This window comes from Gracilinanus agilis, chromosome 2 (assembly GCF_016433145.1).
Source record: "Gracilinanus agilis isolate LMUSP501 chromosome 2, AgileGrace, whole genome shotgun sequence".
Taxonomy (NCBI): domain Eukaryota; kingdom Metazoa; phylum Chordata; class Mammalia; order Didelphimorphia; family Didelphidae; genus Gracilinanus; species Gracilinanus agilis.
The window spans coordinates 603,992,314-604,018,467 of record NC_058131.1 but is presented as its reverse complement, the minus strand read 5'-3'; the positions used below and the strand labels follow the sequence as shown (position 1 = coordinate 604,018,467).

The following is a 26,154-nucleotide window of genomic DNA, read 5'->3' as shown; positions in this document are numbered from 1 at the left end:
TGTCCTTGGCACCTGATGGGTAGGGAAAAGCAGATGGTTCACATTTTCTCATTAAACATTTGGAACAAGTAAATAAAATTATTCTCTTCAGACTGAAATCATGATAAAACCATGACTAGATTAACCTGAATTGGCTCAAAATTAGCCCAAGTATAGTGAAGAATTTCCAAGTTTCTTTTTTTCTTTTATAAATGTCTAACATGAGTCTCCTTCGATTAAGTACTAAATTTTCCATGAAGAAGATGGCACCCCTCACTCTCAATTTTGCTGAACTGAGACAAATATGAATGCTATGAAATAATTAGATCTCCTGGGATTTTTAGAAAAGATACTCAGCTGTTGCTAATAACTTATAAGAACCCTGGGGTGCAATTATTTCTTGTTGCCCATATTCTATGGTGCTTTCAACCACACTAGGTTCCTTTTCATCTATTCTTATTCTAAGAATCAAGATGAACGAAGGACAAGTATGGTAGAAAAGTATTTTCTCAGTGACTGCAAAACCAAGTTTACCTTTTGCTCTTCTCCAATTCTCCAAAAGTTTTCCCCAATACATGTCAGAAGGGAGAAAGAAACCAACCAATTCAATAGGAAGGCATTTTGACTGGCATGAAATTACCCATTCTACTACCTGAAGGCTTGTAAAAATTGCATAGATATCCTAGCAAAAGGCATAGTAAGGGATGTCATAATTTTTAAGTCATTACTTTAAAAGTAACAGACAGTAACCAAGCTTTGGTTATCTCCAGCAATCTGTTTCTAAATATCTTAATCCAGAGTTTTCCAAATGTATAAGACGTATGAGAGATATATAAGAAGCAATAGCGAAAACTATAAACAATTTGTAAGAATGCCCTTCTCCCAAAAAATACATTCAATTTTTTTCAAAGAAAACAAATGTCAAAATCAATAATAATTGACATCCAAATCTTCACTAATTGACTAAGAATCCAGAATAGCAAGTGAATGGTGCATACAAACGAACTAAAATTTTAGTCAGTAGGTGCATGCATGTGCCATCGAGTTCTAGTGTTATCTGGAACACAAAGTATAAACTCAAAAACAATCTTCTTGTAAAAGTGCAAAGTATTATAATTATGTTAAATTTTTCTTCATCATTCATGTACTAGGTTTGCTTTATACATTTTAAGAGCATTTAGCATGAAACGTCAACAAGCATCTATTAATTAACAAACATCTATCTACTAGGTCCTGGGCACTGGAAATATAAAATCAAAAGGAAATAATCCCTGTTCTCAAGAAGTGTACAATTAAGTAGAGGAGAAAATAAGTCCATATAGTGTATAAAGAATAAATATGACAGAGAAAAGGCTTCAGGTAGAAAGTGGTGCTTTCCTTTAAGAAAATTCTATGAGGTACAGACAAAAAAGAAGTGCATTCCAGGCATGGAAGACTAAACTAAGTACAAAGGCACACACTAGTAAGAAGCCCACTTTGGCTGGAAAAAGTTGATGGTGATCAGGCTGTAAAAGGCTTTAAAAGCCAAACACAACCGTCTTACTTCATCCTAGAGGCAATACCACAGGCATAAAAGGTAATTTATTGAACAGGAAGGTGACATGGACAAATCTGAATTAAAAAAAAATTGCTTTGGAAACAGTGTGGAGATGGATTGGAAATAGGGAAAGACTTGAAAAAAGGAAATCAATTATTAGATTGCAATGGTCCAAGCAAGAGGTGATGAGAATGTGAATTAAGTTGGTGGCTATGTGAGGTAGGAGAGGTTTCAAAATATAAGTCAGATTTATAAGAATACAAGCAATTTCTCAATTGATGAATGGTCAAAGAATATAAACAATTTTCAGATGAAGAAATCAAAGCTATCAATAATCATATAAAAATGTTCTGAATCACTTTTGATTAGAGTAATGCAAATTAAAAGAAATCTGAGGTAGTACCATCTCAAACCTATCAGATTGACTAATATGACAGGCAAAGGAAAAGTGACAAATGTTATGGGGGCAAAACTGGGACACTAATGCATTGCTGGTGGTGTGAACTGATTCAACTATTTTGGAGGACAGTGTGGAACTATGCCTATAGGGCTATAAAATAATACATAGGAGCAGCTTGGTAGCACAAAGGATTGAGAGTCAGGCCTAGAGATAGGAGGTCCTAAATTCAAATCTGACCTCAGATACTTCCTCATTGTGTGACCCTGGGCAAGTCACTTAACCCCCATTGCCCAGCCCTCACTACTCTTCAGACTTGGAACCAATACATAATGTATTGATTCTAAGGCAGAAGGTAAGAATTTAAAAAATAAAACAAAACAATACATACTCTTTTCATCCAGAAATACCACTACTAGGTCTATTTCCCAAAGAAATTTGAAAAAAAGGGGGAAATGACCTACTTGAACAAAAATATTTATAGCAGCTCTTTTTGTGATGGCAAAGAATTAAAAACTGAAAGGATGTCCAGTCAATTGAGAAATGGCTGAACAAATTATGGTTATATAATGGTGATAGAATACAATTTGTTCTTAGGAATGATGAACCAATGATTTCAGAGAGCTGAAAAGATAGTTTTACTACAAAGACATGAACAGATGCAGAGTGAAATAAGCAGAACGAGGAATAAGCAGAATACAGGTGAACATTGTATACAGGTAACAGCAATATTGTGGAATGATCAGTTGTGATGCTACTCTCAGCAACACAAATGATCCAAGACAATTCTGAGGGACTCATGCCAAAGAATGCTGTCTACCTCCAGAGAAAGAACTGTAGGAGTCAGGATGTAGATCAAAGCACATGGTTTTTTCACTTTAGTTTGTATAGGTTTTTATTTCAGGGTTTTGGTTTTATATGATTATTCTCTTACAAAAATGAACAATAAGGGGCAGCTAGGTAGCTCAGTGGATTGAGAGTGTCAGGCCTAGAGAGCGGAAGTCCTAGGTTCAAATCTGGTCTCAGACACTTCCCAGCTGTGTGACCCTGGGCAAGTCACTTGACCCCCATTGCCCACCCTTACCACTCTTCCACCAAGGAATACTCAGAAGTTAAGGGCTTAAAAACAAACAAACAAACAAAAATGAACAATATAGAAACATTTTGCAGGATAATAATCCAGATCAAACTGCTTGCCAGTCCCAGAACGGGGGAGGAAGGGAGACAATTTCGATCCTGTAACATTGGAAAACTTGTGGTAATTTAACATTTAATTGATAAAATAAATACATAAATATCTTAAAAGTACACATACACACATAAAGTCTGAGGACCACAGGGGTTCATAAGTGAAAACTACAAAAGATACAAAGAATAATTAACTTCAATATTATATAAGCTATTTGGGAAAACAGCTAAAGAAAGAACTCTTAACAAATTCCTTTTATGATACAAAAATGGTGTTGATATCTAATCAAGAAAGAGAGAAAAAAAGAAAATTATGGACCAACCTCCCTAATGAATACTGATGTAAAAATTTTAAATAAAATACTAGCAAGGAGATTACAGCAATATATTACAAGGATCATACAATATGACCAAGTGTGTTTTCTGCTAGGATGCAGAAATGGCTCTATATTAGGAAAATTATCAACATAACTGACCATATCAATAACAAAATCAACAGAAACCATATAATTATCTCCATAGATGCTGAAAAATCTTTTGACAAAATACAATGCCTATTCCTATTAAAAAACACTAGAGAACCCTAGATTAAATTAAACATTTCTTAAAATGATCAACAGAAAACTAAATACATCAACAAGCATTATCTGTAAGAGGGATATGCTTAGAAGCCTTCCAAATAAAATCAGAAGTGCAGCAAAGATGCCCACTATGCCATTCAATATTGTACTAGAAATGCTAGCTATGATGGGAGAAGAAGAAATTGAAGGAATTAAAATAGACAATGAAGAAATAAAATTATCACTCTCTGCAGATGATATGATGTTATACTTAAAGAGAATCCTAGAAAATCAAAACAACTCACTTTGGCAAAGTTTCAGGATATAAAATTAATCCACATGAATCAGCAGCATTTCTCTGTACTACCAATGAAGTCCAACAGTTAGATAGAAAGAGAAATCCCACTTAAAATAAATGTAAACAATAAAAAATATCTGGGAGTCAACCTGTCAAGATAAATCCAAGAACTATATAAATAGTTACAAAACACATCACACAAATCAGATCTAAACAACTGTAAAAACATTAATTGTTCATGGGTAGATCAAGCCAATATAATAAGAATAACAATTCTACTTAAATTAATTTTTTTATTTTTTAATTAAATAATTTGATTTTTATTTTTAATTAAATAATTTTAATAATAATTTTAATTAAGTAATTTAATTTTTATTTTTAATTGAATAATTCAATAAATTTATCAATTATTAATTTTTATTTGCTATTACTATATTACTATTTACTATCTTGCTAATCAAATCCCCCAAGAATTATTTCATAGCTAGAAAAAATAGTAAAATTAATTAAAAAAAAAAGAATATCAAAGGAATTAATGGAAAAAATATGAAGGAAAGTGACTTAGTAATACTGGACCTCGAAGCAGCAATTATCAACCTTACACAAGATAAATTCAGAATGGGTGAATGACTTAAATATAAAGAAGGAAACTATAAGTAAATTAGGTGAACACAGAATAAATAGTATACCTATCAGATCTATGAGAAAGAAAGGAATTTAAGACACCAAGCTAGAAAAAGAGAATATCACAAAATGTAAAATGAATAATTTTGATTACATTAAATTAAAAAGGTTTTGTACAAACAAAACCAATGCAACCAAAATTAGAAGGGATGCAACAAATGGGGGAAAAGATCTTTATAACAAAAACCTCTGACAAATGTCTTAATCTAAATCAATTGTACCAAAAAAATCAAGCCATCTCCCAATTGATAAATGGGCAAGGGATATAAATAGGCAATTTTCACATAAGGAAATAAAAACTATCAATAAGCACATGAAAAAAGTGTTCTAAATATCTTATAATCAGAAAAATGCAAATCAAAACAACTCTGAGGTACCACCTCACACCTAATATGGTTGGTTGGCTAACATGACAGGAAAAGAAAGTAATAAATATTAGAGGGAATGTGGCAGAATTGGGACACTACTAATGCATTGCTGGTGGAGTTGTGAATTGATCCAACCATTCTGGAAGGCAATTTGGAACTATGCCCAAAGGGCTTAAAAAAACTGCCAGCCTTTTGATCCAGCCACACCCACTGCTGGGTTTGTACCTCAAAGAGATAATAGGGAAAATATGTATACATATTTATAGCCACACTCTTTGTGGTAACAACAAATTGGACAATGAGGGATGTCCTTCGACTGGGGAATGGCTGAACAAGTTGTGGTATCTGTTGGTGATGGAATACTATTGTGCTAAAAGGAATAATAAACTGGAGGAATTCCATATGAACAGGAATTGATGCAGAGTGAAAGGAGCAGAACCAGGAGAACATTGTACACAGAGACTGATACACTGTGGCACAATCTAACATAATGGACTTCTCTAGTAGCAGCAATGCAAAGATTCAGGACAATTCTAAGGGACTTATGAGAAACAATGCTATCCACACCTAGAGAAAGAAGTGTGGGAGTAGAAACAGAAGAAAAACAACTGCTTGATCACATGGTTCAATGGGGATAGGGACGTAGACTCTAAAGGATCACTCTATTGCAAATAGCAATAATATGGAAATAGGTCTTGATCAATGATGCATGTAAAATCCAGTGGAATTGCTTGTTGGCTACAGGACGGGGTGAGAGGAAGGGAACATGAATCATGTAACCATGGAAAAATATTCTAAATTTAATTAATTAACTTAAAAAAAAATCGAGCTCAGATCAGAGACTTGAGAGTCAACTTCACTTCTTTCAGGATACCATCATATCTTTTTGCCATTGTTTTTGATCCATATTGTGAAGGTTTTTATCATTTCTTTTTTATTTTTATTGTTTTTTCTTCTGGATTTAAATAACTTGCATACAGTATTTTCATCTACATAGTAGAAGATTATAAGTGAAGCTGAGAATCTGTTTGGAAGAGCTTCCTTTTTTATTTTCAAATATATGTATATTAAATTCAACAAATTACTTTCAAAAAAAAGCAGCTATCAAAACATCTTGTACTGGGTAAGAAATAAAGTAATGATCAATGGAAGAGATCAGGCACTCCAGTAATAAATGACCATAGCCACCTACTGCTTGACAAACCAAAGAAGCCAAGGTTTTGAAAGAACTTCAACAAAAAGTGCAAGGAAAACGCAAAAAAGATTATAGGAAAAACTAGGTACAGACCAACACCTCACATTATATACCACCCAAGGTAAAGTCAAGATTTCAAAATAAAGGATACCATAAACAAGTAAGAACATTTTATTAACATATCTGGAAAAAATTAAAAATATGCCTGAGAAGAATGAGACAGCATAGAGTAGTATCATAAATAACATCTGCCTATTTTTCATTGCAAGTGATAAATTTTCAACACAATTGGTAGATTTTTTAAAAATTGTATTGATCCATTTAAAATAACTATAGACAATATAAAAATACCTGGAAGTCTAAGTGACAAAAAACAAAGAGGAATTATATGAAGACAATTATATAATTGGAGAAATATTAACTGTTCACATATAGGCCAAGTCAAAATAATAAAGCAATATTATCTAAATTTATTTTTTTTAATTTAATTTGCTGCCAGACCAAACTACCAAAAGACTACTTCATAGTGCTAGAAAAAAACAGTAACAAAAATCGCCTGGAGGAAAAAAAGATAAAGAATATCAAGGGAGCAGCTGAGTGGCTCAGTGGATTGAGAGACAGGCCCAGAGACAGAGGTCCTGGGTTCAAATCTGACCTCAGACACTTCCCAGCTGTGTGACTCTGGGCAAATCACTTAACCCACATTGCCTAGCCCTTAATGGTCTTCTGACTTAGAATCAATACAAAAGAAAAGAAGGTAAGGGTAAAAAAAGGTATAAAAAGAATATCAAGGGAATAGGTGAAGAAGTGGGAAGGAAAGGAGTCTAGAAGTACCAAATTGCAAATTATAGTACAATAGTTGTAATCACCAAATACAACGTGATACTAAGTAAGAAATAAGATCAATGAATTCTGGGTAAGTCAGGATTCTGTTGATAAAAAGAACAGATTTAGTATACTATATATATAAGTAAATGACCAAAGTGTGAAATAAATCCAAAGATTCCAGCTAGAAGGAAAATAAAAAACACCTCACTATCTGACAAATATTACTGGGAAAACTGACACGTACTCTGTCAAAAAATAGGCAAAGACCAAAGAGAAATGAGTAGAGTAGAAATTACCTGTCAGATTTATGGATAGGGGAAAGAGTTTAAACAAAAAATGAATGGTTTCACACAAGGTAAAATGATTAACTTTGATTATTCAAAATTAAAAAGTTTTTGCACAAACAAAATTAATGCAACTAAAATTAGATGAAAAGCAGGGAACTGAGGTGGAGAAATCTTTGTAGCAAGTTTCTGATAAAGGTTGCATTTCTAAAATATTAAGGGGATTAAGAGAGAATGAGATATTTGCCAATAAATAACATATATGAAAAGATAGTTTTCATAGGAAAAAGTCAAAGCTATCAATAGTCATATAAATTTAAATCCCTAATAATTAATAGAAAATCCAAATTAAGACACTTTGAGGTATCTCTGTTTTCCCCATAAGACCACCTTACACAAATCAAGACTGGTTAACATAACAAAAAAAGAAAAAGACAATTGCTGGAATGGATGTGAGACAATGGGTACACTACACTGTGAGGGTTAGCTGTGAATCAATCCAGCCATTCTGGAAAGCAACTTAGTATATATGTGCTGATAGAGCTAATTATGTATACCATTTGACCTAGCAGTACCACTATTAAGTATATACCTAAAAGAGATTAAAGAGGGGAAAGGCAAATTTTTGCAGCTTTTGGTTGTAGCATAGAATTAAAAATATGGGGATGGCCATCAATTGGTGAATGACTAAACAAATTAAGGTATATGAAGATGATAGAATACTATTGCAATATAAGAAATCATGAAGAAGATAGATTTAAAAAGACAGGGGAAGACTTGTGTGAAATGATGCAAAGAAAAGTGAGAACATAACAAAGATAATCAGCTTTGAAAGACTTGGTTAGCTCTTACCAAACACAATGACCCACTATAATTCCAAAAGACTTATGATGACACATACTCCAGACAGAGAACTGATTGGCTCAAAGTGGGACTGAAGAATATCTTTTCCTTTTAAAAAAAATTTCCTTAGAAGACTGCTAACATGGAAATTTGTTTCGCATGACAATATTTTGTAATGGGTTTCAGATTTCTTGCTAATGGGCAGTGTAGAAGGAGGGAAATCTAGAACTTAAAAGTTAATTTTTTAATATAAAATTGATAAATGTTGACAAATTATAATGGATTCTGTACAGAGTTCAACTGATGTCAATAAAGCACTGACCTAAAAGCAATGTAGATATATTGAATAATCATTCATAATTGCTTAAACTAAAAAATACAAGGAAAATGCTATAGTTTTTCAAGTTGTAAGGATAATCAACTTGACAACAACAAACCAATAGAAAAATTTTTTTTTGCAGAAATATGGGAAAGAGCATTTCAATATTACTGCAAAGAGTGTTGGCCTTCTTGAAGTCAGAGTACTTTGAAGTATTAAACTCAAAGAAGAAATTGTCTTTTTTCTTAGTAATAATAAAGATGAAGCATATTCTTTTTACAATAAATACTTTAGGAAATAAAAAATTTAAGTCCTGTTCAAAATAACTACAAAACATAAAATATTTGATGTCTAATCAACAGAATCACATTCAAGACATATATATTCCATAAAATGTGTGTATGTATGTGTGTGTGTGTATATATATATATATATATTCCATAAAGAAAAGGAATAACCTAAAAACTTGGAGGGAAGAGTTAGTGCTCAAAGCTAGACTATCCTGACCAAAAAAAAAAAGAAATCTATCTAAACATCAAATCACAGATTTAATACCAATGGAACATAATGGCATATTATTGTGTTGTAAGAAAAGATGACTATTAAGAATTCAGAAAAAGCAGGAAAACCATTATAAAAACAATAGCCAGGCATTTGTAGTGTTTTGAGTTTTGGAAAATGATACCTTATTTGATCCTCATAATCACTCTGGGATGTAGATGTTAGCTCAATTTCACAATATATATATATATGTGTGTGTACATATATGCACACACAATATATATTACAGTATACATACACACACATATCAGTTTGCTAATTGGTGTCTTTTATGTGTGGGGATAAAAAGGCAGAGCTAAGATATCTGGAAATAAGTCACATGAACAAACACTAAATTACAATCGACTAGAAAAATGCAAGTTAAAACAACTCAGATGCTACCTCCAATGCTGGAGATGTGGAAAAATTGTGACACTACTGCATTGTTGGTGGAATTGTTACCATTCTAGAGAACAATCTGGAACTATATCCAAAGGGCTATAAAATTGTGAATACCCTTTGACCCAGCCACAACAATAACTAGGCCCACACTACAAAGAGAACAAGGAAAAGGGAAAAGGATCTATTTGTATAAAAAAATTTATAGCATCTTTTTGTGGTGGCAAAGAATTGGAAATTGAGGGGATGTTCATAACTGAAGCATGGCTGAACAAGGTATGGTATATGATAAAGATGGAATGCTATTTTACTATCAGGAATGATAAGCAGGACAATTTCAGAAAAACCTGGGAAGACTTACAAAATGTAAAGTGAGCAAAACCAGAACATTGTACACAATAACAACAATATTGTATTAAATAAGCAAATTTGAAAGACTTGGTTTCTCTGATCAAGACAAAGTCAAGACAATTCCGAGGGACTCATGATGAAAAATGGCATCCATCTCCATAGAGAGAACTAATGAACTCTGAATGCTGGTTGGAGTACTTTTTATTATTTTGTTTATTTTCTTTTGCAGCATAGATAATATAAAAATGTTTTGCATGATCTCACATATAAAACTGAAATAAAATTCTTGTCTTCTCAGGATGGGGAAGGGGCAAGATGGAGAAAATTTAAAACTCAGAATTTTAAAAATTGTCAAAAATGTTTTTACATATAATTGGGAAATATTTAACATAATTTAAAAGTAAAAGAAAAAATAATAAGAACAAAGGAAAGGGAAGGGGCATTGGGAATTAAAGGAAAGACAAAAATAAAAAATAAGTTTTAAAAAATTTCTTCAAATAGTTGCATTTGGTGGTTTTTTTAAACCAAGTACTCTAAGAGTAATGTTAATACACAAGATCATCAAATAATTACATATGTGAAAAAGCTAGAGCTATATATATATTCTGATGCTCTCTTGATTCCCTCAAATGCTCATGAACTCCCCTCCACAAACCACCTGTGACTTATTTTGTACATGTTATTTACATATTTATGTGTGTTCTTTTCTCCATTAAGATGTAAGCTCTTTGGAGAAAGGTACTGTTTCACTTTTGTCTTTGCACCTATAGTATAGTACAACACTTGGAACAAAGTGCTTAAAAAAAATCGTTGGTAGGCCTAGAGACAGGAGGTCCTAGGTTCAAACCCGGCCTTAGCCACTTCCCAGCTGTGTGACCCTGGGCAAGTCACTTGACCCCCATTGCCCACCCTTACCAATCTTCCACCTATGAGACAATACACCGAAGTACTAGGGTATAAAAAAAAAATCGTTGGTTGATTGAAAGTCAGACAGTAACAAGTAGAGAACTGAAGAAGTAAAAGCAACAGGGAAGAATCAGAGGCAGCCTTTTCTAGTATTTTAGCTAAGAAAGGGAGGAGACATGGGGCAATAACTTGAATAAGATAAATGGCAATCCAAAGTAGAAAATATAAGATAAGGGGAAGCTAGGTAGCAAAGTAGATAAATCTGGCCTCAGATATTTCCTAGCTGTGTGACCCTGGACAAATAACTTAACTGACTGCCTAGCCAGTATTAGCGAATGTTTGAGTTCATATGCCCAAACTGCAACTTCAAGCTGCCTGTGAACCCCACCCCCAACCCACCTATTACCCCAGACAGTGGAAGGAGGAAGTGCTCACTTTGAGTGGTTGGACATGCAAAAAAATGTCCTCAGACACTGGGAAGAGAAGGAAATGTGTTATTGGAATTTGGGAGTTCTTTGGGGTTCATTTGAGCCTTAAATATTTAGATATAGGACATAAACTTCCTGTGGACGTTTAGGGGACTTTGAAACTACATTTTCCATGATTCCTCTTAGGAAGTAAGTGTGATTACATAGAGAACAGTGTAAGACTCCTGAGGTGATTGGGAGATGCTCTCTTTCCTATGAAGTAGCCAGGTGGGCAGGAAGTAATGGCGGGCGATTTGAATTAGATCTTAGTAGGCGTGTGGCCTTAATTTACCAATATGCCTTTAAATAAACTATTAATGCTTTTATCTATATCCATCTATATCAATTTTATTCATGACAGAATGGAGCAGTCCCCTGCCCCCCCAAACCTTCGGGCTTAAGGTTTACTAATACTTTCACCAACACTGGCCTAGCCCTTGTCATTCTCTTAGAATTGATACTGATGGAAGATAAGAGTTTAAAAGAAAAAAGAAAAAAATAAGGTATGAATAATGAAAATTATTAACAGTTAGCAATTGTATAGTGCCTACTTTATGTCAGGCACCATGCTGAGTACTTTACAAATATCTCATTTGATTCTCACAAATGTTGGAGGTAGGTACTATTATTATTATTCCTATTTTACAATTGGAAAAACTGAGGCAAAGGTTAAGTGACTTGCCCAAGGTCACACAACCAGTATAGTGTCTAAGGTCACATTTAAACTGAGATCTTCCTGAGTTCAGACACAAAACTAATAACTGCACTACTGAGCTACCTCAAAGTGAAGAGAAGAGCCCCACAATGCACAGTATCATGGGAAAATCAACAAAAGAGAAAGTACCTTTTTCAACTTGGAAGTAAAATCATACAGGGCTTCACAGTGAGAATGAAACTCTCATTAGGCACTGATTGATGGAAGACTATGAAGAAGAAAGAATCAACTGGAGGTTCAAGTTATAGCAGACAGGTACTGAGAAGAGAAGGTGATAAGACAACTGAGAATAGTGACTGGCCTAATTTAGATGGAACACAAAGAAGGTAAGTGTGGAAAGAAGTTATAACTAGACTATGGAGCACTTTAAATATCAAGATAAGTCTGTATTTTATTTGATAGGCAATAGGGAGTCACTAAATATTTTTTAAAGAAAAACTTCAACAGAAAAGTATATTAGGAAGATTACAACTAGAAAAGCAGGGGCAATAGCTACAAAGCCATTTTAATAGTTCAATGAATGTGACAAGAGCCTAAACTAGAATAGATGTAGCACGTGTTGAAGAAAAGTGAAATGATTAGTGTTTGTAGAATTAACAAGATTTAAAGAAATCTTCCTTATGAAATGGTTTTTATTGGATAAAGATGTTTCATTTAGAAATTACACACTTCTCAAAGTATTGGTTTCTTCCCAATCATTCAGAAAATACAATTAGTATTGATTCAAACACAAGCTATATAAAAATTACTCATTTGAATTTTCTTTATTTTTCCGAAGTAGAAATGTCTATAAACTATTGTCCAATTAATTGATAAATGGTTAAAGGCTATGAACATCAGACCAGTTTTCAAAGGATTTAAAAATTCAATCTATCGAGAGCCATATAAATGTTTTAATTTACTATTACAGAAATGTCTATTGAAACAACTCAGGTTCTAGAGGGGCTGAAGTGAAAGAAGTACTATTAATATACTGTTGATAGAGTTGTGAATTGGTCCAGACATTCTGGAAAAAATTTGGAACTAGCAACCCCCCCAAACACACATGCCCTTTGCCAAGATTATTGCTGTTTAGCCATTTTTCAGTCATATCCAACTGTTACCCCTTTTGGTTTTTTTTAACAAAGATACTGGAGTGGTTTGCCATTCATGTCTCCAGTTCATTTTACAGACGAGGAAACATTTGAACTTGGGTCTTCCTGACTACTCTACTCTATCTACTGTGCCACTTGACTGCTCCCTTGCTTCCTCCATAACTCACCACAATAAAAGAACCCAAATGTACAAAAACTGGAAATGAAGAGGTGCCCATTAATTAGGGAATGTTTTAAAGCTATGGCACAAGAATGTGATGAAATACTATTATACAATAAAAAAAGATAAAGGGACAGTTTAAGAAAAACCTGGAAAGATATGTATGAACTGATGCAGTGTGGAGCAAACAGAACCAGAAGAATTTATGCAAAAACAAAAATTTTGTAATTGAAGAACAAAGAACTCTGATTCACCTAACCACTAGCCTTGGCTCCAGAGAATTAATTTTGAAACATTCTAGTTCCCTGCACCTGACAAAGAGGTGATGGACTTCACATTGCAGACTGAGATATAAATATATTTTTAGACATGACCAATGCACAAATTTGTTTTGTGCTTGACTATATATCTTTATTAGGAGGGTTTTGTTTTTCTTTCTTTTTCAACTGGAATAGCTGTAGCAGGGAAATGGTTAGAAGGAAATGTTTTTGCTTACTGCCATAAATAACTGCAAACCTTAAATTTTAAAAATAAACCACTTTTTCAAAGCAATTGCAAATACTATCTCCCAAGCAAAACCTGAAATGTAAATTTTGGATAATTGAAAAAAATACCCCTCATATGAAGAAGAAAGTCAGTTTCAGAAGTTCTACTTTTTGGCAATTCAGCTGTATCCCTATGGTCATCAAGACTGATCCAGTGAAGGACAATATGTGGAACAAAAACAAAACCCGAGCTTTAATGTATTAAGGGTCTCTGGAGTCAGTGGAATTGAGTTCACTGGCCCCAATACTACTGGTAGTATAGAAAGTCTCTTAATCTCCCTAAAGCTGTGTTTCCTCATCTATAAATGAGAAGCCTGATCACAGCAAATGAGGTTTCAGTTTCTAGATCCAAGATCCAATGCAATGAATCATAAAATGAATGAGATGAACAGCAGTCTATGTGTTCATCTATCTTAATTTCATTTAGCCCCCTTGTAATTTCTAACTTCCCACCAATTCTCTTTTCCCAGAAAAGGGATATGGTCCGTCCTTCCTTCCCAGTGGCAAACTGTCTAGATAGAGGTGTCTAATTCACTGACTGAAACTTTCCAGTAGGGCCTGATCCAGATTAAAATGTAATTGGGAAAAGTTTAAGAAAATAAATACAAATGCAATATAATATGTTAACTTGTGATTTCCTAAGTTATTATGGAGCCTTTGGGGATCCGTTTCTATTTGAAGTTTGACACCACTATGTCTAAATCCCTCCCTTTGTCTTTACCACATTTTACCTTGCATTTTATGAAAATGTATTGTTCCCTCCTACCACCACATATTGTATTTCTCCTAGAGGCGAGAATTTGTTGTGCTTTCATTTTTGTATCCTCAGCACATACCAAAATACCTTATACACAAATGTTGATGAACAAGTTAGGGTTTTATATCTTTAAAAAACAAGTCTAAACAGGGCCAAAATGCCTGTAATCTAAAGCTTTGGGCAAAGAAAACTCTTTTGAAAATAAACTGCAAAATTTATTCAATTTTCTAATTTTGAGGATAGTCCATTTCCAAACTTTTCTCAGGGATTGGTCATAATGAGAAAAGTTGAGTTTTTACATCTAAAGAGAGAAGGCTGTTGTTTTTAGGATAGCAAGGGCACTGTTTTGTTTATAACTCTATCTAGAAGTTTACAAGATCACACTTTTTATTCCACATGAGTCACTTTGCACAAGATGTGGTACTGTATTTTGCATTGGGGGTGGGTGGGTATGGAAGAGCATGAGAGTTCAAATTATGCTGAAGGTAGGGTGGTGCAAGGGAAAACAACTGGATTAAGCTATTTTAAAGTTACCTTCGAATTTGCTTTCAAAGATGCTGTATTCACAGGTGGATTCTTCATATACAAGCATATCTAATTTAATTGCACTTTGCTTTACTGCAATTCAAAGATATTACATTTTCTATACATTGAAGGTTTCTGGTAACCCTGTGCTGAAAGTCTATTGGTGTCATTTTCCCAATAATACATGCTCACATTTTGGTCATTCTTGGAAATATTTTAAACTTTTCTATTACTATTATTATTATTATGTTACAGTGATCTGTAAATGTGGTCTTTGATGTTACTATGGTAATTATTTGGGGGCATCATGAACCACAAGACAGCTTAACTGATAAATGTTGTATGTGTTCTGACTGTTTCAGCAACCCAGTCTCTTCCTCTCCTCAGGCATCCCCATTCTCTTGAGATACAACAATATTGAAATTAGGCCAGTTAATAACCTTAATGACTACTAAGTTTTCAAGTAAAAGGAACAGTCAGTCTATGCTGCAAACTTCATTGCTGTCTTATTTTAAGAAACTGTCACACCCCAACCTTTAGTTCAGGCTGCTGATCCAGTGAGCAGTTGAGGCAAGACCCCTTCCACCAGCAAAAAGATTATTACTTGCTGAAGGCTCAAATGAAAGTTAGCATTATTTTTTAGCAATAAAGTATTTTTAATTAGGGTTTGTACATATTTTTAAACAAAATTACTGCACATTTAATAAACTACAGCATCATGTGAATGTAACTTTTATATGCACAGGGAACCCAAAAAATTTGTGTGACTTGTTTTATTGCGGTGGTCTGGAACCAAACCCACAATATCTCTGAGGTAAGCCTGTACCTGTATGCAAAAGTGACTAAGTGTGAATTATAAGACATTAGTATTTCAAACAGCAGAGGGACTTGTATAAAGTGCTTTCATACTTTGCCTAATCTCTGTTCAGACCATTTCAATCCTAGGATTTAGTCACTCAAGAGGAAACAGAGTAGCTGTTAATTCCAAAGCAAATAGAAAAACATACCTTTTATAACATTTCAAGTGTCAAAAGTACCTTTAGAACCAGTTAGGGACTTTAAGGAAATGGGGTCCAGTAAGGCCTTAAGAGAATAATAATAGTTTGGATTTATTTAGGCCTTAAACTGAACATTTCATATAATTTGGTTCTCAATACAAATCAAGAAAGTACAAGTATTCTTATCCTCGTTTTACAAATAAGGAAACTGAATCAGGTGAGTACAAGACTTAAACTCAAACCTTAGCATCAGAAGACATCAAAGTCCAGTGCTCTTTTTAGTAATAGTGGTAGTAATAAATTTAGATAGCACATAAAAGTTTTGCAAAGTACTTTTACATGTTATCTCATTTAATCCTTAACAATAACCCTGTGAGGTAGGTACTATTATCCCCTTTTTACAGAAAAGGAAAAATGTGGAGAGAAATAAAATGATTTATAATCTCACAGCTACTATATTTCTGCAGCAGGATTCCAACTCCAATCTTCCTGACTCCAATACCAGCATTCTACCTCCTAAGCCAACTATCTGCTTAAATAATACTTCTCAGTTCATGACAAAAGGCAATGATAGTTGAAAAATAACATCATAATGAGGTAATTTTAAGCTTTTTTTGTATCAGATGCAAAAATAAAACCAAGCATTAAAAGGGGTTAACTGCTTCCTACAGTTACCTACTCACTGTCCCCTAGTTCCCTCTGCCCCAGTTTTCTTCTCTTCCAGTTTGTTCCTAATTATTAGTATATAGGAAAACACACATTCATTTAAAAACAGGTTTGGGAGTATAAATAGTTAACAGCTTCTCTGGAATTAGGAACAAAAGTTACCTATACTAAACATTTATCTAGTTTCACAGAGAAGACAAACAGGAAAGGCAACCTTCACGACTACTTTATAATATAAGACTGTAATAGCTATGTTCTATAGAACAAAAAAAAGTTGAATTATGATTAGCCACAATTCAAAGACATAGCCTATAGTTAGTAGGAAACAAGAAACTATATTAGCAATTTTTGATTTTTCTCCCTGGTTATGCTTCCGTGCTTTCCCTGCCAACTCCTGGGATTCAATTTTCAGTCAGTAAAAGTCTTAGAGGATTTGGATATACCTATCATATAAAGAAAAGTTGGCAGTCCTTACCTGGTATTCCATACACAAAACAAACTGCAAAGAGCTTTAAAATAATATTGTCTGAAAGTTAATCAAAAGTTTATTCTCAACATGGAGGCAATGAAATTAACTTTTTGGTCAAAGTAAAAGAAATAAAAATCAATTCCTTTTCTGAAATTTTGAATGAGATAAATATTTCATTCAGATAGTTACAACTAAAAGGAAGTCTAGGTTCAATTATTCAAATTAAAAGTAAATGATAGGCAGGCAGAAAATGCCTAAATGCTTACACCTTAAAAAATTTAAATGCAAGTGTACAACAGATCCTCAAAGAAACTATTTCACTAAAGTAAAACTGGTCAAGTAACATATACTCGGCAATGAAAGCTAAATATCTATCTACTTGGTACAAAATTAAGTTAGTAAGAAAAAAACCCCAACACTTCAGTCATGACGATATAATTTCCACTTCTAGAAGTGGAAGACACAAGACACATAATCACTACTATAGTAGGCCTCTAAAAGCTGAAAGAAGTATAAATTGAGAACTGTTACAGCTAATCAACATTAATCTTTTCACAATGACTAGTTAAGATATAGAATGAATAAGAATATTTTAACAAAATATTTGGCTTAAAGACAGTTAATTTCTATACACAACTACCTTCATTGGTAAATCTATCATTTAAGATATTTCTTACATTTGTTTTGCATTTTGCTTTTGGGGGAAGGAGATATGGTGGGAAGAAGAATCAACATTAAATATCCAGACTAAGAACCAAACTGTTTCTATTATAGCACATTTAGCATCAAAAGACTAGTAGTGATGAATAAATATAATCTGCAAGTCACCAGGAAACAAAGAATACTATTAAAGGCAAAAGGATATACAATATCGTCTATATATAGTATATACAATTAAGGGTAAAGCCAGTGTCATGAAAACTAATAAAAAGCTGGAAGAGCACTGGCACTTTTAAACCTAAACCTATTACTTAAACTAAATATTATTTTTGTTGCTCTTGAAGTCCATATAAAAAACACTCCTAGTAGCTACATGAGAATTATGCAGCATAGAATGGATTGTCAGACAGGTGAAGAAAGAGATTGGTTATTGGGCACAGCTTTTTTAGACTCCCTTAATATTCTTAGGTTTCTTTACTTAGAATAAAAATGTTTTTTAAATAGTGTTATCTTTAAAAACATACAAAGATAAGATCTAAAACAAGAGCAAAGATAGTATAAATATGAAAACAACTACTCTTACTGAAAAATGAAAAATGAATGGTAAAGATCTTTCTTGGTTTCCACAAAGTATTATCTTGGTTTCTTTCTGCTGGTCATTACAAGAAATTATTTTAAAATATAGCAAGGGAACTTGAGATCAAGAATATTAACTCCAAAAAGCAAATCTAGTCAAAGCAGTCTCAATTTAATTCAGTGTTCCTGATTGTTCTCATAATCTCCAAAAGTATTCAATTTCTTATTTCCAAGTAAAAGTTTTAACAAAGGGTGGTGAATTTTTTACTTCAGTACCTGAAGAAATGAGTCTGTAAACATAAGAATTTAAGCCCATTGAGTGTTACTTAAAAAGCTGTGAGTCATTCTTTTAAAGTCCCCTGAATTCACAGATGTAATGTAGTAGTAGTTTTTAAAAAGAAAATGCACCTTAAACAAAGAAATGTCAACTAAAATATGTTCTAATCCTTTTAATAAAAGATGACTGTCATTTCCTAATAAAAATTTTCCCCATCTGAATTAGAACATACTTATAAGGCTTAAAAAAAAAAACCATTCCCAGTTCCACTCTCTATCTTTTGAAGAAATAAAGATGTTTCAATGAATCAAGGTGAAAGTGTTGCTTTGCTTCAATTCAAAAGGAAACAACTGACCTTTTCAGAAAGATCAAATTGTACCATGAATATTTTTAAATCTAAAGTTCCCTGGTATAATTAAAAATTAAAGATGAGGTTAGAATACAAATGAAACTATAATATTTCAATACTTTTAATACCCATCCTATACATACAGCTCATTCAGCTACTTAATCTCTTAAAATCAAAGAAATTAGAATTTTTACAAATCAAGATGATTTCCTAAAGTTCTTATTTTTTTCATCAAGAATTACTTTTTACATGAGCAATCCATAACAAGATTCTTGTAAGGATGGGGGCTAGTTTTTAAATAAAAGGCAGACACTACACTAAATTAAACCACCATGGAAAGTCAAGTTGGATTCTCTGCATCCTATTTCCTGTCCAAACAACCCTTTTGTTCTGCTTCCCTGCTTAATTCTTATGTTCAGCTAACAATGGAAAATAAAAACAATGAAAAAATCTGGCGTTCACATTAATCTAAAGGTGCACGAGTGTGAAACAGAGGAACATTATGAGATGAGAACAAAAATCCTACCAACAAAACCTCCCCAATTTTCTGTTTGCTTCACCTCAGATTAACTTCACTTGAAGCTGTACTCCAAAGCAACCAACCCTGATCAAGCCCAGCCTTCTCAGAGGTTAGTGGCTGAAGAATCAAATCTCCGCCCTGTTGGTCAAACTCTTCATTTTGATTGGTAAACGGTAATATCCATTATTTTAAAGAACTTTTCTCAGCTAGCAGGTTAGGTTAAGCATGTTAAAACACCCTAGGCAAGCTGCTTCCTTAAAGAAACAGTATGTAATAAGGGTTCAGTTTTTACCAAACTAAAAAATGTTCCTTTACCTTCCTCAAAAAATAAAACTGTATTGCCTAACAAAATCATATAGGATCACATACTTTTTTAATGTAAGTTAATGCTGTCAAACCATTCAGAATACAATACTTAAATCTGTGCTTGAATACTGTTGCATTTCATTCAATCTATGAAAATAAGGTTAGATTTTTAATCATGATTTTATTGTTATGGATTTGTTCACTTTGTCTAAAAATTAGAATGTATTCCTTTCAAAAAAAAAATTCTTCCTGTCAACTCTTAAAGGTAGAATTAATATCACGCCAAAAAGATACTAACTTGAAAATAAAAACTAATAATGCTCATTTGAAATGGCAATGAATAACAGGTTGGTTATGCTTTTTTGTAAAGTTTAAATTAGTTTCAGTATACTAGTTGAGGAAATGATTCAGCAACGTTTTTTAGCTTTCATATTTTTAAACTACTTTCATACCTAAACTTCCACCATGGAGAAAACTACTCAGAAGATTCACTATAACATAACTACAGCTCATCATAAACTACTAGAAGTTCATTTCTGGGATATTTCTAAAATTCTTTGACAAACTTGTGCTCAATACCACAAAATTATATTTTTTCAATCACATTTTAGACTACAAGAAAATGTTATAAGGAGAAACACTATTTTTATACTATAACTTAAAGAGGTTGGTTTACATTACATTGTCATTTTTATGGTTATTCTAAACTATTTAAAATTATTGCATCTATTACAAAGCCAGAGTTCTAGTAACCTAAGAACCATTTTTTTCTTCTTTAGTATCTCTGGGCCCTACAGATAGCTAAAGGAACGATATCAAAAAGAGACTGAAGAATCAGTCGAAATTTTTTTTTCCAAACTTACCAATTTTGAAAATTGTCTCTAAGAAATTAACTACTTAACTAATTACTAGGTCCCCAAACATCGTTTTAATGGTTCAAAGAATAAAACTTCATAAACATGTTTACGGTAGTATCTATGCAATATAGTTGTGATGTCAACTATAGATTCAAAACATGCAGAATATTTCAACTTTTAATTTTTAACAAAAAAAAATTAATGTTGAAAGGAGATTAAACAAAATTATTTTTAAATTAGGGCATCTTTTCATTTCAGTTAGCATTCAACTAACTTCAAGCCACTGCAAAACAATTCTTTTTTACAGTAGGCTATTTTAAAGAAACACATACAAAAGTGCTTTGAATACCAAACCAAGGTCTTTTTTAATAAAATAAGATTCACATATCTACTTCTAAGGCTCAAACATGAGGCAATTAAAAAAATAACCAAACTCAAGAAGCCCTAGACAGCTGCATAATCTATTATGCTGTTTAAGTGTACAAATTGAAAGAGCCAATTCACAGAGTTCTAATCCCAAGATGCTTTGCAAGAACTCAGTGCTTTGAATGCATAGCACTGCAAGAGTAAAGTTCATTAGGTTTTCTTCCTAACCTAACTTCCCAATTGTTCTTGGAAAAAAGTAAAGCCACCAACATACCCTGTTCACAACATGAACAATAAAAAGAAAAAAATATACACCATATACTGTATATGTGGTGTGGGTGTGACTAGTAAATTTTAAGGTCACAAGAAGATACAAAGGGCAAACATTTTAAACATCAAATTTGGTAAGCATGAAATTGGAAGCAAATAGCTTACAGTTACAAAACAAAACAACCTTTGATCTGACCACAATCCTTCACCCACAAAAGTTAATTATTGGTATGAAATAGACACAAGCAACCCTAAGATATAGGTTACAATTCAGCAATCCTGCTGAACCAGGATGTCATCAACACACCTGCAACTCATAGTTAGAAAACAAAGACTGGAAGAAGTAGGACACTAAACTTAATAAAGACAAAATCAACTTCATAAAATTGCAAAATAAAAAATTCAAATTTTTGTTAAGACAAAAGGAATAAAACTTTGTACCCCAAAAGTTCACTCCAGACATAAAAACCCCTCAAAATTGGTTATTCCAGTGTGGAAGTCCCCCCTGGGCCAGGTTAATCTAGAAAGCTGAGTGGTAAACTAAAAGGGGACACAAAGAAATCCCATTATCAGTAAATAAACCACCAATAAAAAATTTTGTGAGAAAGACCCTTTACCAAAACAAGGAAATCAGTTTGTTTTTCTTCAATTTGATGAGATATCTCTACCTCCAAAAAACTAAGTACTCATATCCTCAGAAAGTACATTCACTAAGTAAATCCAAGAGGTTTTTTAATATGATCTTCTTAGAAAGGCTCTAGAGAATAAGCCACATCCAATGTTTTTTACTCTTCCAAGACCCTAAGAAGAAAAGTAGGAGGCAGCATTTTCAGTAATACCAAATTTACTGTAGTTTAATTTTTAAGTGGTGCAAAGAGAACTTTCATACAATAAGTCAAGAGGATTTAAAATCGCAGGGAGCTTTCTAAATAGTCACACTTCTCAGAAGACACAGGGGTCTGCCAAAAAACACTTCTTAAAATAATTTGTAATCACTAGGGATCCTAAACAGGTCTTACTGGGTCACCATAGAGCCAAAAAGGCATTATTTGTAAGGGTAATTATAGAAAAGAGATACTATACAAAAAAAGCTCTTTCAATGAGTTCATTAATAAGAACAATGCAGGAGAATCAACAATACTGCCCACAAACACTATCAGGCCTATATCGAAAAAAGATAAAAGCAAATTTCCACATTGCTTTTATAACTTTATAGCAAATTATTTCTTGCACGAACACTGTAATGAAATCTGCAATAGATGATATGAGAAGTTTTAAAAAGTTTTCTTTTACCTTCACAGTCTTTGAATCAATATTGTGTACAGCTGAGGAGCAGTAAGCTCTAGGAAATGGCATTTGCCCAGAGAGTCTGAGGTCAAATTTGAATCCAGGACCTCCCCTCTGGGCCTGGCTATCAATCCACAAAAGTTTTTGAAAAGTTACTAAAAGTATACTACTGGGATTTCTTTCCTTTCAAATTATAAAAGTTAACTATCTATATGAACCAATCAAAGCTCATTTTATGTGCCTTGTTTAAGAATTTTTAAAACTTTGGACAAGCTTCTCTTTTCCTGCCCTTTGGGACAGAATAATACGGGTAGAAGAGAAAGGAAATTCTTAGTCTTGAAAACAGTTTAAGCAATTTCTACCATATGAGTAAGGCTAGAGATTGAACCTGTGAGTTCAATAGTATAGAGAAATTTCTGGGTAAGTAAAACTCCCTCTACTGATACAGGTCAGCACTTTTCTGTAACTGAATTTTGGAAAGTGGCCTAGAGCACTGAAGGGTTAAATGACTAGCCCAGGGTCACAGTCCAGTATGTAGGTGGAGGACTTCCTTAGATATTGCCTCTTAACTTAAAAGTTAACACTATAAAAAAACAACAACAAAAAAACACAAGGTGTTGGGTTATTTCTTCACCCACTATCATTGTATCTAGCTTTCCATACACACAAATTCCAGCAACATGGTAATTTAGCAGAAGTCACCTTGTTGACTCAACCTAAATTTTCCCCTCACATTACAGACCTTTACTTGGTACTTAGGAGGGGAGAATGTCATTTCCATTTAATTTATAGGGAAATAAATAGAAAAGGGTAGCACACTTGCCCAAGATCACAAACATCGAGTTTTCTTTTTGTTCTTAAGTATCCTCTCCACACTATGATGCCTTCTTTTAAAGATGTAAATAAAAATTTTTTAGAGATTCTCTTAAAATTCAAAAGTCATACATTGACTCCATTTTACTTCTGGTTACTAGAAAGACGCAAGTCTTAAAATCCCTTTCAGAATACAATTTTCTTTATGTACTCATTTTACCTAAAGCATTCATTTATAATTAGTGTTCATTAGAAACAACTTTTTACAGTTAATTTATGTAGCTAAATTTACTTTTCACCTAAAATCAATGTCTGTATTCCAGCTATTAATATTTTCAAATGACTTCGATTATAACAATGGTTACTTAATAGGAGGTGGAAGGCTCTTAAATTTCTTACATTAACAATCTCTCTCCCATTGCATATTTAATTTTGATCTAGAGAATTAATTTTCCCAACCATAACCTAATGTTAAACTCAAAAGCCTTACTTCCCATGAGGAAAAAATTAAAAAAAAACTATCTCACTAGAATCAGAGGCCTGAAATAAGGTTTTGACCTGGAAAAACATTATTTTTAATACATGCATTAGAAAACTCTAAAATTCCAGGTATAACTAAAAGAGCAATTGTGTGTAAAGAATGACACCTATGTACTATGTTCACATTCTATGCCAAAGTCACCACCTCCCGGAGAAAAATTACAAAGGAGAGATCATCAGATGTCGAAGAATTGTATGCAAGAGGGAATAAGTGTCCTACCCCCATCCTCTGGAAAGGGACATTACCAAAGCAATAGATAAGACACTTCAAAAGAATTAAAAACTAAGTAGTTTGGGTTATTACACAGAAATAGACATGAAACGTACAAAATCAATTTTTAAAGGTGTTTAAAAACCTTTACACACACCATCCGTCTTAAGAACCTCCCAACACCACCAACAAATTGGGGTTAACTGGGCATAGTCGGGGGACCTTGGGGCCGGAAAAGAGTTACTCAGAGACCTAAAAGGGTAAACAGGTCGATTACAGATCAGTTGCCCAATGGAAGCCTACTCCTACCCCGCCCCCCAACTCCCCAGGGAAACGCTGGCCAGGGTTCGGCTACACCCGAAGGGCCAGACCCTCCGAATTCAAAACCCGGGACCTGACCTAGCTTTTGGAAAACAAAGTAGACTTCAACCCCACCCTAACCGGGCCGGGCCACGAGTCTCCTTCCCTTCCTCTCCACCCCACAGGCCACAGCACACCCTAACCTAATCCTCCCACCCCACGGCTGGCCCCGCCCCTGGACACCCCACACACACACGCGGCCTCATCCAAGCCTCCGCCCATCATCCCGCCCCCACCCCCTCTTTCCTCCTCCCTATTATCCTCCAGAACAGGAATCCCCTCCCCCACAAACGTCCCTACTCGCTCCCTCTTCTCAACCTCCCCCCATTGCCCCCCCCCGGAGTATGAGACCCACAAGGCGGGGGGAGGTCCGGTCCCACCACCTGCTGCGTGGGCGCTTCCGGCTTCCCCCCTCCCCACCCGAGCCGGGAGGGGCAGAGGGAGGTGCCTAACTCTTAGCTCGAGCACCGCCCGCCAGCCTCTCAGGCTGCCAGCCGGCCGGCCGACCCGAAAGGGGGGAGGGGACAGCTTCAGCCGACGAGGGTCCCGGACCACTCTTACCTGGCGGCGGCTCCCTCCGCCTGACGCGCCCGCCACCACCGCCGCCCCCGCCGCGGGTGAATGGGGACAGGTGAGGCCGCCGAACCCCCCACTCGCTCCGGCTCCGGCCCCGCCGCTGCCGCCACCACCGCCGGCCCCTCCGTCCGCTGTTTATTAAACTTTTCTGTTTGGTTGTTCGGCCCGTGACGCGACCGCCGGGAAGAGCTCTGGGATTGGTCAACGCCCGGCGCTGACGCGGCGCCCCCCTCCCGCAGACTAATTATTACCGGCGGAGGCGGAGCTGGGGGACGGGGGATGGGTGGTGGGGGTGGGGCGACGACTCGGAGCGCGCGGCGATTGGTCCGAACCCGCGGAGCGACGCTCCCCCGCCCTCCCTCTTCCGCTCTCCTTCCCCCCTTTTCATTCCCATCCCTTCCTAACTTGTTCCCACCCACTCCCGGGTCCTTCTTCCCTTCAACTCCTCCCTCCTCACTCCTTCCTCACCCTCACGTCCTACTCCTACCCCCACTCCCAGCTGCGTTCCAGGCATCTAATAGTTTCTGGCACGGAGGGGGGCGTGGCCATGACGCGCTGGGCTTTCCCTGGCAAAGTGAAAATTTAAAGAGACAGACACAGGCAGAAGCAGCACCTTCCTCCTCCTACCCAGCTGGTGCGAGGTGGGCGGGACGTTTCTGTCCCTGGGTCACGGGAAGTGAAAAGCGCCCGGTGTTTGTAGGAGTTGCACCTGCGAGCTCAGCTGCTGAACATTCCCCTTTCCTCAGAACTTACTTAAAATCAACTGATAATGGCAGTGGCAAACAACAGAGGACCCCTAGTGGGGATTCTGCTGCAAAACTGTTAACACTCAAAAAATTGCCCCAGTTTTGGGGGGAAGCGTAAATCTAGGGGATGCTTTTTTTTCCAAGTAACTAGCTCCAAGTGCACTTTTGTCCCACCTACGCAGGTGGGACAAACCCCACTACACCTACATGAGTAGATGGGTCTATAGAGCAAAATCATGTTTGCATGGGGGGGTGTGATATTTTCCAATCCGGAGTCCAATCTTCCTAAATTCGCCAATACTCACTGTTAAGGAAAATGTTTTTATTGCCCATATTAGACCCCTCGCTTTTTGTTGTTGTTCTTGTTA

At 35.0% G+C, this 26,154-nt stretch overlaps 1 protein-coding gene across 1 annotated transcript in view; it reads right to left on the bottom strand.

Annotated features, from left to right (window-relative positions):
• The window catches only part of ZFAND6 (zinc finger AN1-type containing 6), an 89,474-nt gene extending 64,307 nt beyond the window's left edge, over nucleotides 1-25,167 (bottom strand). Inside the window, exon 1 of the mRNA XM_044665472.1 lies at nucleotides 25,026-25,167. The gene's annotated coding sequence lies outside the window, so the exon portion shown is untranslated. The remainder of the gene's footprint in view (nucleotides 1-25,025) is intronic.
• Between the last annotated feature and the right edge of the window lie 987 nt (nucleotides 25,168-26,154).